Source organism: Somniosus microcephalus, chromosome 19 (assembly GCF_052327205.1).
Source record: "Somniosus microcephalus isolate GS21.2 chromosome 19, FLI_Smic_1.0, whole genome shotgun sequence".
NCBI classification, from domain to species: Eukaryota; Metazoa; Chordata; class Chondrichthyes; order Squaliformes; family Somniosidae; genus Somniosus; species Somniosus microcephalus.
In genome coordinates, this window is record NC_141005.1 from 5,880,909 (window position 1) to 5,894,751 (window position 13,843).

Below are 13,843 nucleotides of genomic sequence, written 5' to 3' on the forward strand. Positions count from 1 at the left end.
TGTACAGCAGGATCTGCGCGACAGGATTTACCTGCTTGCAATCCTCAAATGGAGAACTGCATGCGAAACTACCACATGAAAAAAAAATAAAGCCAAGGGCCGATTGTCAGCTGCCTTAGCAACGGCAGCAAGCTCGGGCAATCTGGGCAATCCTGAAGAAAAATCCCACAATATTTCAACCACCCACTCAATGTAAAACCTCACTCTGCAAGATGTTAAATTAAAAATGAAATGCCCTTCTTAAATAAGGCTAAAGATGGCACCGTTTGCCCAATGCACGCCAAGCAAGGCCATCCACCACTACAGCTTATTAATAGATGATCATATTCATCGCATAATTAGATTATATTAACCCTTTAATGAATATTCAAAGGACCTCTCAAAATAACCATCCTTTTTTCCCCAGAGAGAGAATGGCTGATACAGCGACTAGAAAACCTTCAAAAAATATATAATATTGCAACCCAATGCTGAAAATACCATGAACTTTTCAAGAGCTCGTGTCTGAGCTCGACGGATTTTATATTAGAATAAAGGAGGGAGCGGAATAAACAGTTCAGCGTCAAAAAATATGCTGACAGACAGGTGTGACTTCATCGACCTGGGAAGAAACTTAAAGGACACAAATTAACGAAAGACTTGCATTTCTATAGCGCCTTTCACGACCTCAGGACATCCCAAAGCGTTTTACAGCCAATGAAGTACTTTTTGAAGTGTAGTCACTGTTGTAATGTGGGAAACGCAGCAGCCAATTTGCGAACAGCAAGCTCCCACAAACAGCAATGAGATAATGACCAGATAATCTGCTTTTTTTTTAGTGACATGGATTAAGGGATAAATATTGAACCAGGACACCGGGGAGAACTCCCCTGCTCTTCTTCCAATAGTGCCATGGGATGTTTTACGTCCACCTGAGAGAGCAGGCGGGGTCTCGGTTTAACATCTCATCCAAAAGACAACACCTCTGACAGTGCGGCGCCCCCTCAGCACTGCACTGGGAGTGTCAGCCTAGATTGCTGTGCTCAAGTCTCTGGAGTGGGACTTGAACCCACGACCTTCTGACTCAGAGGGGAGAGTGCTATTATGATTATGATTGGACAAGCTTTAATGTGCTGTTACCAAATTCCCCTTTGTGCTATCTGAGTGGAGGTGTTAAAGGAAACTGATTAACTCCTTCATTAAAATAGCGAGTGGAATTCAGTCGGAGTCGTTTAAGCGGTCACATGGTGACAGCGCCAGCGGTCAAACCTACCGGTAGAGCCAGGACAGCAAAACTCATCTGGATTGCAGCCCACACTCATTCAAATAAACCTCTTACGACCAACGTAAAGGAAGAACTTGCATCTATACAGCACCTCGTCACATCCTCAGGACGTTGCAAACTGCCTCACATATCAAGGAATTCACAGTTTATAGAATCTCACAGCAGAGCAGGAGGCCATTCGGCCCATCGTGCCTGTGCCGGCTCTGTGAAAGAGCTCTCCAGTTAGTCCCACTCCCCCCTGCTCTTTCCCCAGAGCCCTGTAAATTTTTCCTTTCCAACTATTTATCCAATTCCCTTTTGAAAGTTACTATTGAATCTGCTTCCACCGCCCTTTCAGGCAGCGCATTCCAGATCGTAACAGCTCGCTGGGTAGAAGGGAAATCCTCATCTCCCCTCTGGTTCTTTTGCCGATTATCTTCAATCTGTGTCCCTCTGGTTACCGACCCTCCTGCCACTGGAAACAGTTTCTCCTTATTTACTCTATCAAAACCCGTCATAATTTTGAACACCGCGATTAAATCTCCCCTGAACCTTCTCTGCTCTAAGGAGAACAATCTCAGCTTCTCCAGTCTCTCATCTCTGGGACCATTCTAGTAAATCTCCTCCGCACCCTCTCCAAGGCCTTGACATCCTTCCTAAAGTGCGGTGTCCAGAATTGGACACAATTCTCCAGCTGGGGCCTAACCACGGTTTTATAAAGGCTGTTGTTTTGCAGGAGCCAGGTTGTACAAAGCAAGATCCCACTAACAGTACATTAGCTGAATGGCCAGTTACTCTGGTCTCTCCGGTGGAGGGAGTATTGATGGGCAGGACAGCGAGAGAACTCCTTGCTCTTCTTCAAGGAGTGCTGTGAGATCTTTTGCACCCACCTGAGCAGATAGATGGGGCTTTGGTTTACTGTCTAATCAGAAAGGTGGCACCTCCGACAATGCCGCCCTCCTCAGTATAGCAAAGTGTGCTGATGCAGGCCCAGGACCCAGTGGTCAATTAGACATGCGGACCAGAGTTTAATGTTCAAAACAAGAGGTCCACGACAGATGTGTCTTTAGGTGCAGCAATGAACAAAACAGTAACTGGGATTACTTTCCAGCCTACACATTCTCACTCTCGGCTCCAACCTCTGCCCCCCAACTGAACTATTTCCCTGCCTTCTGTCCTTCCAGGCTGGGAGTTGTTCCTGATGGACCTTAATGGCCTTTAAAGATTTCTTAAGGCTATCCCACCTTGCCTGCAGACCTGTCACCTCTGACATTTTATACAATTCCTTAAAGCTGTACCCCTATCACAAATACAGAGCTCTCAAAAGCCTCTGGCTCACATATCGTCCCTTTCACACTCTGTTACAGTATGGACTCAGTCCTGGAGTGGGACCTGATCCCACAACCTTCTGAATCAGAGGTGAGAGCGCTACAAACTGAGCCAAGGCTGACAAAATATTAGGCCTATAGACGCGAATATATCAGTGGCCAATAGCGCCTGCATGAAATATATCTATAATATATTAAAATCATACACTTCTACAAAACCTCACTTCCTGTTATCATGTTTTTGTCATGCTTATGTCAAGTTTTTCCCACTATTTATTCCTATGTCCACATTTATAATGGTATTATCAATGTAAACATGTCACGCTGTAGTTACACACTCCCAGCAGTGGTGGTGCTGTAGCCCTTCAGTTGTACATCTCCCAGCTCCTCAGCCTGTAATGTAGAGATATTCTACCGCCAACCAACTCCACCTCTCTGCTTCGCAAACAACGCTAAACCCCGAACTTGCGATCTGTCAAGTTCCGACTCGACAGATGATCTGCATCGCCATGGAAATCCTCATTGCTGGCGCAGAGTTGGGCAAACTGCCCGCCAACTACCCAGCAATTATGTCTGAAAATTTTATGGCTGGTGCAAACAGGCGCGGCATCAATAAAAAAAATCTTCATTTCGGTGAAAATCCTTTCCTTTAATGGTTATGCGCCGTCTGCAGACTTTGACATTTAAACGGGATTTAGAAAAAAAATCAGTTCAGCAATGAATATTGCTGCATTATAGGATAATTGTTTTATTGTGAGGGCTCCACAGCAATCTTACTTTTTCCAAACTGGCCATGAGCCACCTACAGCCAGGAGGGGAGACAAGTGACTCGCTCCCTGGCCCTTCCCCAAAGCCACTCCATTTGAGTCACTGGAAGGTGTATAACCTGATTGGAGCACCAGCCCACGTGATCCCAGGTACACTTCCGCACACGGTGCGCCCCTGGGATCCCGGGCCACCGCGCTGCGCGCAACTCCGCAAAGTCTGACAGCAACCTTTCGTTTGGGGCCTCGCAACAGGCGAGCGCACATTCGGTTCGGATGCCAGCGGCCGACCACAAAATCCGGGCCAATATAAAACTAAAGGGCATAAAATGTATAACTTTAAAATGGAGTCTGGATTATTTTTGCCTGCACTGATCCAATTATCCTCTACAGTTTGTGAGCAATCTGAACCGTGATGTGTGGTGAGTGCAGCGAGCTCGGGAAGAACAGGTGACTTTGGACCTCTGGTTCCCAAAGCTCGCCACCACTAGGGGTTTTCCTCGACTCGTGTCTGGGTCTGTTGTAGACTCATTGATAGAGATTGGTCGCTGTGATTGGTCAACAACCCCAGTATCATTGCATCATGGGACTCCCAGGATGGGAGAAAGCGAACTCGATGGACCTTGGTCATTTTTGGTCTAGCAATTCCTAATGTACTCTCTAACTCTGCTTTACCCGAAGACTGCATGTGTGTGCTGTGAGGAGGATGCAGTGAAACTCCAGTATGATTTGGACAGGTTGGGTGATTGGGTGATTGGGCAGATGCAGTATAATGTGGATAAATGCAAGGTTATCCACTTCGGTGGCAAAAACAGGAAGGCAGATTATTATCTGAATGGCAATAGATTGGGAAAAGGGGAAGTGCAACGAGACCTGGGTGTCCTTGTGCACCAGTCGCTGAAGGTAAGCATGCAGGTGCAGCAGGCGGTTAAGAAGGCAAATGGTATGTTGGTCTTCATAGCGAGAGGATTCGAGTACAGGAGCAAGGGTGTCTTGCTGCAGTTGTACAGGGCCTTGGTGAGACCACACCTTGAGAATTGTGTGCAGTTTTGGTCACCTTATCTGAGGAAGGATGTTCTTGCCATGGAGAGAGTGCAGCGAAGATTCACCAGACTGATACCTGGGATGGCAGGAATGGCGTATGAGGAGAGATTGGGTCGATTAGGCTTACATTCGCTAGAGTTTAGAAGAATGAGAGGGGATCTCATTGAAACTTATAAAATTCTAACAGGACTAGACAGACTAGATGCAGGAAGGATGTTCCCGATGGCAGGGAGTCCAGAACCAGGGGTCACAGTCTAAGGATAAGGGGTAAGCCATTTAGGATTGAGATGAGGAGGAATTTCTTCACCCAGAGAGTGGTGAACCTGTGGAATTCTCTACCACAGAAGGCAGTTGAGGCCAATTCATTAAATATATTCAAGAAGGAGTTAGATATATTTCTTAAGGCTAAAGGGATCAAGGGATATGGGGAGAAGGCAGGGACAGGGTACTGAATTTGGATGATCAGCCATGATCTCATTAAATGGCGGAACAGGCTCGAGAGGCCGAATGGCCTACTCCTGCTCCTATCTTCTATGTTTCTATGTTTCAATGGTCTTAACTCCCTGTTTGTAAGGCCACAGGTGACTGACTACCAGCAACATAGGGATTTTTTGGCAAACCCAAGGACACGGAGATGGGATAATTACTCTGATCCGTGATTGACACGTTGCATTGCTTTAACGATGGGCGAGATAAATAGGAGTCTCCAATCCAACCTGTGACTGGTCTCTGTCACTTCATTAGGAAGAATTGTGATAAGATGAATATTGACAGATTGTCTACCCGGTTGGTGAGAAGATGATGAGAAGTTAAATAAAACAATCGCCAAATAGGATAAAGGGGAGTTTAGGTAAAATTTCTTTCCACGGATGGTGGTTACAATGTGGAATTCTCTGCCACAAACTGTTCAGCAGAGAGTGTTCATAAATACTTTGAAATGGTAATTAGATGGGTTTTTGTAAAAGAAGAATATTAAAGGGTGTGGGGAGTGAGCGGGAGAGTGGGATTAGACTGGGTGGGATATTAAAGGGTACGGGGAGTGAGGGGGAGAGTGGGATTAGACTGGGTGGGATATTAAAGGCTACAGGGAGTGAGGGGGAGAGTGGGATTAGACTGGTTGGGATATTAAAGGGTTCGGGGAGTGAGGGGGAGAGTGGGATTAGACTGGGTGGGATATTAAAGGGTACGGGGAGTGAGGGGGAGAGTGGGATTAGACTGGATGGGATATTAAAGGATATGGGGAGTGAGCAGGAGAGAGGGAATAGACTGGGTGGGATATTAAAGGCTACAGGGAGTGAGGGGGAGAGTGGGATTAGACTGGTTGGGATATTAAAGGCTACAGGGAGTGAGGGGAAGAGTGGGATTAGACTGGTTGGGATATTAATGGGTTCGGGGAGTGAGGGGGAGAGTGGGATTAGACTGGGTGGGATATTAAAGGGTACGGGGAGTGAGCAGGAGAGTGGGATTGGATTGGGTGGGATATTAAAGGGTACGGGAGTGAGAGGGAGAGTGGGATTAGACTGGGTGGGATTTTAAAGTGTGCGGGGTGTGAGGGGAGAGTGGGATTAGACTGGGTGGGATATTAAAGGGTACGGGAAGTGAGGGTGAGAGTGGGATTAGACTGGCGGGATAGTAAAGGGTTCGGGGAGTGAGGGGGAGAGTGGGATTAGACTGGGTGGGATATTAAAGGGTACGGTGAGTGAGGGGGAGAGTGGGATTAGACTGGGTGGGATATTAAAGGGTGCGGGGAGTGAGGGGGAGAGTGGGATTAGACTGGGTGGGATATTAAAGGGTACGGTGAGTGAGGGGGAGAGTGGGATTAGACTGGGTGGGATATTAAAGGGTGCGGGGAGTGAGGGGGAGAGTGGGATTGGATTGGGTGGGATATTAAAGGGTACGGGGAGTGAGAGGGAGAGTGGGATTAGATTGGGTGGGATTTTAAAGTGTGCGGGGTGTGAGGCGGAGAGTGGGATTAGACTGGGTGGGATATTAAAGGGTACGGGAAGTGAGGGTGAGAGTGGGATTAGACTGGTGGGATAGTAAAGGTTTCGGGGAGTGAGGGGGAGAGTGGGATTAGACTGGTGGGATATTAAAGGGTTCAGGGAGTGAGGGGGAGAGTGAGATTAGACTGGTGGGATATTAAAGGGTACGGGTAGTGAGGGGGAGAGTAGGATTAGTCTGGGTAGGATATTAAAGGGTTCGGTGAGTGAGGGGAAGAGTGGGATTAGACTGGGTGGGATATTAAAGGGTACGGGGAGTGAGGGGGAGAGTGGGATTAGACTGGGTGGGATATTAAAGAGTACGGGGAGTGAGGGGGAGAGTGGGATTAGACTGGGTGGGATAGAAACATAGAAGATAGGAGCAGGAGTAGGCCATTCGGCCCCTCGAGCCTGCTCCGCCATTCAATGAGATCATGGCTGATCATCCAAATTCAGTACCCTGTCCCTGCCTTCTCCCCATATCCCTTGATCCCTTTAGCCTTAAGAAATATATCCAACTCCTTCTTGAATATATTTAATGAACTGGCCTCCACCGCCCTCTGTGGCAGAGAATTCCACAGGTTCACCACTCTCTGGGTGAAGAAATTCCTCCTCATCTCAGTTCTAAATGGCTTACCCCTTATCCTTAGATTATGACCCCTGGTTCTGGACTCCCCGACCATAGGGAACATCCTTCCTGCATCTAGTCTGTCCAGGCCTGACAGAATTTTATAGGTTTCGATGAGATCCCCTCTCAATCTTCTAAACTCCAGTGAGTATAAGCCCAATCGACACAATCTCTCCTCATACGTCATTCCTGCCATCCCAGGTATCAGCCTGGTGAATATTAAAGGGTACGAGGAGTGAGGGGGAGAGTAGGATTAGACTGGGTGGAGAAAAATACCGTGCAGACTTGATGGGCTGAATGGCCTGTTTTTTGATTGCATGTAAACAACACACTGTTCAAACACTGAATCTATATGCACACAGGCAACGAGTGACACAACCTGCACTTTGTCAATCTGGAATATAATTGATTTTTTCAGAATATGTTGCTCGATCCACACATCAGAGAGTGTCCCACATCACCGGTCTTGAGCTGGATTTCATTATTCATTAATTTAAGCCTTTAGTTACTGGAACTTCAGGCTTGGCGTTTAAGTAATTGAGCTTTTTCTGGTAGAAATTTAATGGATAATAATGAGTGACTAACTCACTGACATCAGAAACTATTCGATATCGAATGATTAATACCTGGTGATCTAAAGAACACAGAGTCGTGATTGACTATTAACCTTGGGTTGAAATCAATAAAATTTCAGAAATATACCTTTGAAGCTGGTTAATGTAGCTGCTAAAATGGCACACGGGATCCTTTAACAGAAACGTGGAGCACAAAAGCAAGGAAGTTATCCTGAACCTTCATAAATCACAGGTTCAGCCCCAGCTGGAGTGTTGTGTCCAATTCTGGGCACCGCACTTTAGGAAGGATGTAAAGTCCTTGGAGAGGGTGCAGAGGGGATTCACTAGAAATTATACTCACAGAGGGGTTTCAGTTACATGGAGAAACTGGAGAAGCTGGGATTGTTCTTTTAGAGCAGAGAAGGTTAAGGGAAGATTTAATAGAGGTGTTCAAAATTTTGAGGGGTTTTCATCGAGTAAATAAGGAGAAACTGTTTCCAGTGGCAGGAGGGTCGGTAACCAGAGGACACAGATTGACGATAATTGGAAGAAGAACTGGGGTGGGGTGGGCTGGTGGGAGCAATGTGGAGTCTTAGGATGATCTGGAATGCGCTGACTGAAAGGGCGGTGGAAGCAGATTCAATGGTAACTTTCAAAAGGGAATTAGATACATACTTGAAAAGGAAAACCAGGATGTAACATTAGAAAGGAGAAACAATGGGCACAAAGGATTGGGAGAGGCAGAGAGCACTAGAGTAAGAAATAGTAAGGTATTAGGTGGGGTCAGACTAAGAGAGAACACAGAATGGTCTAAGATGGGTTTACAGTGTATGTATGTGAACGCACGAAGCGTAGTAAACAAGGTAAGTGAGCTGCAGGTGCAAATAGCCACATGGGAATATGATGTCGTGGCAATAACGGAGACCTGGCTCAAAAAAGGACAGGATTGGGTATTAAATATTCCTGGTTATAAGGTGTTCAGGAAAGATAGGAGGTGGTGTGCCAGTATTGGTTAAGGAGAATGTTACAGTGCTGGAGAGAGAGGATGTCCTGGAGGGGTCAAGGACAGAATCTATTTGGTTAGAGTTAAGAAATACTAGAGGTGCCATTACACTACTAGGTGTATTCTATAGGCCACCAAATAGTGGGAAAGATATGGAGGAGCAAATTTGCAGAGAAATTACAGAGAGATGCAAGAACTATAGAGTAGTGATAATGGGGGACTTCAACTATCTTAATATAGACTGGGATAGTAATAGTGTAAAGGGCAGAGAGGGGGAAGAATTTCTGAAGTGTGTTCAGGAGAACTTTCTTGATCAGTATGTTTCCGGCCCGACGAGGGAGGAGGCATTGCTGGATCTGGTTCTGGGGAATGAGGTGGGTCAAGTGGAGCAAGTGTCAGTAGGTGAACATTTAGGGAACAGTGATCATAATATCATAAAATTTAGATTAGCTATGGAAAAGAACAGGGAGCAATCTAGAGTAAGAATGTTTAACTGGGGGAAGGCCAATTTCAGTGGGATGAGAATGGATCTGGCCTGGGTAAACTGGATTCAAAACAGAAAATGCTGGAAATACTCAGCAGGTCAGGCAGCATCTGTAGAGAGAGAAACAGAGTTAACGTTTCAGGTCGATGACCCTTCAACGTTGCCCTTGAAAATATCTCACCTTGGTCCTCAGAATCTCACCAAGATCAGCCCCAACACCAGCAGCACCAGGCACACCAGCAGCACCAACAACAACACCAACCTTCTACGTAATCAACTGATGCTGCACAGGACACAGGGCATCAGCACCTGAGCACACTGTTGCCTGGGAGGCCAGGGATGGCCTCACCATGGCCAGATTTACTTCATTTGATGCTGTACACCCTGGATGCCACATGATGCGCCAGGTTGGCACAACCCCACACCAACACCATAAAGCATCCCTACAATGCCCAAGCCATTCTTTTCATACTCACCACCATTGCAGGGGTGGGGGTCGTACTCTTATGTCTCACCATTCATTCCAACTCACTAAACCACTTCCAAAGGTGCACACAAATCTGTCCAAGAAAGCAAAGTGCTAAAAATAAAGGTTTCAATGTCTGACAGCACATTAACAGAAACTTCACATGAACTTTGGCTAAACCACCCAAGTGCCTACCCTTGTGTGTTGTTAGTTGGTATGATTGCACTAGGATGAGGGTGAGTGTGGGGGGTGGCTAGTGAGATGGGGATGTGATAATGTAGATATAGAGAGGGATGGGTGGAGGTGCAAGGTAAGTTGGTGTGAGTAAGGATGTGCAGGAGTAGGGTAGGGAAGGCAGAGTGATGGGGATGTGATGAGAGGCACAGCAGGATGAAGGTGAGTGTGGCTTTGCAGTAACGTTTCGTGATCTACTGAGATCATTGAAAGGTTTGTGCCACTGCAGCCTGGTCCTCCTGAGGACATCCCTGCTTGTGTCCTCCTGTACAATGTGTAACCAGGCTGCGTTGGTCCCCTGGGGAGGTCTCTTCCGCCCATTGGAAGGTGACGAGAACCTCCCTGCGTGCTGTGACTCCCTCCATAAGCATATGGAAGGAGTCATGGGAGAGCCTGGGTGCAGCCTTGTACCTCTGTGCAGTGCTTGTCAGTGTTTGCAGCACCTCAATGCTGTAGAACACTGACAGCACAACAGCCAAAATGAATGTGGACATGGCCCCTTTAAGGAAACCGGCTGATGACGAGTCATCAGATGATGTCATCAGATCCGCTTCCTATTAATTGGCCGGGAACCTCGCAGGGCGGGCTTAACAACCCCAATTAACGTAAAATCACTTGGAGAGAGCGGGCTGCAGTAGGCAGTGGGCTGGGACTGTGACACCGACCCTGGCTGCCCCGGATCCAGCCTCGGTCGGCCTGTGATTCTACACCAAAAATAGATTTAATTTTGCTGAACCAGTGAGATATTTCCTTATCATCCAAGTTACCCCTTTACATGTTAAAGGAAGACTGTAATTTTTTCTTTGTAAATGCTAATTTATTTTAAGGTTAGCTATTAATAGGAGCTCAGATTCCCCGACATTCCAAGGACTTCCTGTCCATTCCGTCGAGCTGAAGTGACGGATGCACTGCCTGGGAACAAGGGTACATCACATACCCAACTCTGGCAGGACAGCATGTGCTCTGTTCCACTTAACCTCATAAATATTTCTATACTTCTTATATATATTCTTATATATTTGAGAAACTTCTGGCCATTACATCGTTATATTAGCAATTCTCATGCCGAGCTTGTCAAAATTTGAGCACAATTTCTTTTAATAACAGCCCGTTTAATGGGGTAGCAATTTTTGATTGTCATTTTCTGCTAATATTGTAATTCCATCATCATCTTCATCAATCTGCCAATTAAAAATCTATCGACATACAGTAATTAAAAAGCCTGGAGTCTAGTGTGTCACACTGTTCAAAGACATCAGAAATTGTCACGCCTCAAATTGTCACACCAACAAGCGTCACGCCACCAAGCATCATGCCTCAAATTGTCACACTAAGCGTCACGCCTCAAATTGTCACACCACCAAGCATCACGCCTCAAATTGTCACACCAAACATCACGCCTCAAATTGTCACACCAAGCATCACGCCTAAAACTGTCACACCAAGCATCACTCCTCAAATTGTCACACCAAGCGTCACGCCTCAAATTGTCACGTCAAGTGTCACACCTCAAAATATCAGTAGACAGAAGGCTGGAAACTATAGACTGGTTAGCCTAACATCTGTGGTAGGTAAAATTTTGGAGTCCATTATTAAGGAGACAGTAACAGGACATTTGGATAATCATAATTTAATAGGACAAAGTCAGCATGGTTTTATGAAGGGGAAGTCATGTTTGACAAATTTGCTGGAGTTCTTTGAGGAAGTAACATATAGGGTGGATAAAGGGGAACCAGTGGACGTAGTGTATTTAGACTTCCAAAAGGCATTTGACAAGGTGCCACACAGAAGATTATTGCTTAAGATAAAAAATCATGGGATTGGGGGTAATATTCTGGCATGGATAGAGGATTGGCTATCTAACAGAAGGCAGAGAGTTGGGATAAATGGTTCATTCTCAGACTGGCAATCAGTAACTAGTGGTGTTCCGCAGGGGTCCGTGCTGGGTCCCCAACTCTTTACAATCTATATTAGCGATTTGGAGGAGGGGACCGAGTGTAACATATCAAAGTTTGCAGATGATACTAAGATGGGAGGGAAAGTAGTGAGTGATGAAGACATAAAAAACCTGCAAGGGGACATAGACAGGCTAAGTAAGTGGGCAGAGATTTGGTAGATGGAATACAATACTGGAAAGTGTGAGGTTATGCACTTTGGCAGGAAAAATCGTAGAGCAAGTTATTATCTTAATGGCAAGAAACTGGAAAGTACTGAAGTACAAAGGGATCTGGGGGTCCTGGTGCACGAAACTCAAAAGGTTAGTATGCAGGTGCAGCAAGTGATTAAGAAGGCCAATGGAATGTTGGCTTTCATTGCTAGGGGGATAGAATATAAAAATAGGGAGGTATTGCTTCAGTTGTACAAGGTATTGGTGAGACTGCACCTGGAATACTACGTACAGTTTTGGTGTCCATACTTAAGAAAGGACATACTTGCTCTCGAGTCAGTACAAAGAAGGTTCACTCGGTTAATCCCGGGGATGAGGGGATGGACATATGAGGAGAGGTTGAGTAGATTGGGACTCTACTCATTGGAGTTCAGAAGAATGAGAGGCGATCTTATTGAAACATATAAGATTGTGAAGGGGTTGGATCGGGTGGATGCGGGGAGGATGTTCCCGATGATGGGTGAAACTAGAACTAGGGGGCATAGTCTTAGAATAAGGGGCTGCTCTTTCAAAACTGAGATGAGGAGGAACTACTTCACTCAGAGGGTGGTAGGTCCATGGAATATGCTGCCCCAAAAAGCTGTAGAAGCTACATCATTCCATAAATTTAAAACAGAAATAGACAGTTTCCTAGAAGTAAAGGGAATTAAGGGTTATGGGGAGCGGGCAGGAATTTGGACATGAGTCTAGGTTCGGATCGGCCATGGCCCTGTGGGTAGCGGAGCGGGCCCAGGGGCCGTGTAGCCTGATCCTGCTCCTATTTCGTGTGTTTAATTCTGTTAGATTCAGGAGATGGTTCTGTGATAGTGGATTGGCGGTTAGGATCAGATCAGCCATGATCTTATTAAATGGCGGAGCAGGCTCGAGGGGCCGATTGGCCTACTCCTGCTCCTATTTCTTATGTTCTTATCACACCAAGCGTCACGCCTCAAATTGTCACACCAAGTGTCACGCCTCAAATTGTCACACCAAGTGTCACGCCTCAAAATGTCACGTCATCAAGCGTCACGCCTCAAATTGTCACAGCTAGAGTCATGCCTCAAATTATCACGTCATCAAGCATCACGCCTCAAACTGTCACATCAAATGTCACGCCTCAAATTGTCACGTCATCAAACGTCACGCCTCAAATTGTCACATCATCAAGCGTCACGCCTCGAATTGTCACACCTCAAACGCACCTGTAGGGTAATAAAACTGTGATGGGCTCAAATAACTGCTTACCTGCTCAGTAACCAATCAAATAACCAATTGATTAAATATCAGCGAATCATAAGTAGAAAAAAAAGTAATCAATGAGAATGAGTAGTCAGCAGAAGGCCCACCAATCAAATCTCTCAGTTATTTTGCAAAGTTAACATTCAAGAACATAAAGGTAACACAAAACCAGCCAACCAAATCGCTCAAACAAATCTCTCCAAACACTTTCAGTGGCCATGTCTTATCCTGAGCCAGTCAATTACAGACAGGTTTTTTTTTTAAAAACATACAATTTGGAACATAAGGAACACGTGAAACTCAAATAAACTACAAAATAAGCCACAAAATAATATCATCAATACGGGAGGTAAATTCAAAACTAATCTATGGAAACAATATCTCAGTGAGCGAGTGGTCAATCTATGGAACAGGTTCCCTGGGAGAATGGTGAGAGCAGTCAGTGCTGATTCATTCAAATGCAAATTAGATAGATTTCTTCGTGAGTAATCTGAGCCATGATGTGTGGGGAGTGCAGCATGCTCGGGAGGAATAGGTGACTCTGGACCTCTGGTTCCCAAAGCTCGCCACCACTGGGGGTTTTCCTCGCCTCATGTCTGGGTCTGTTGTAGACTCATTGATAGAGATTGATCAACAACTCCATTATCGTTGGATCATCAATGACCAGGATGGGAGAAGGTGAACTCGATGGAACTTGGCCTTTCTTCGTCTAGTGATTCCAATGTTCCTAT

The 13,843-nt window shown here is 45.8% G+C and overlaps 1 protein-coding gene across 1 annotated transcript in view; it reads right to left on the bottom strand.

The window, feature by feature from the left end:
- The window catches only part of LOC147103522 (peripheral-type benzodiazepine receptor-associated protein 1-like), a 113,789-nt gene that overhangs the window by 79,691 nt on the left and 20,255 nt on the right, over nt 1–13,843 (bottom strand). The window lies entirely within an intron of this gene.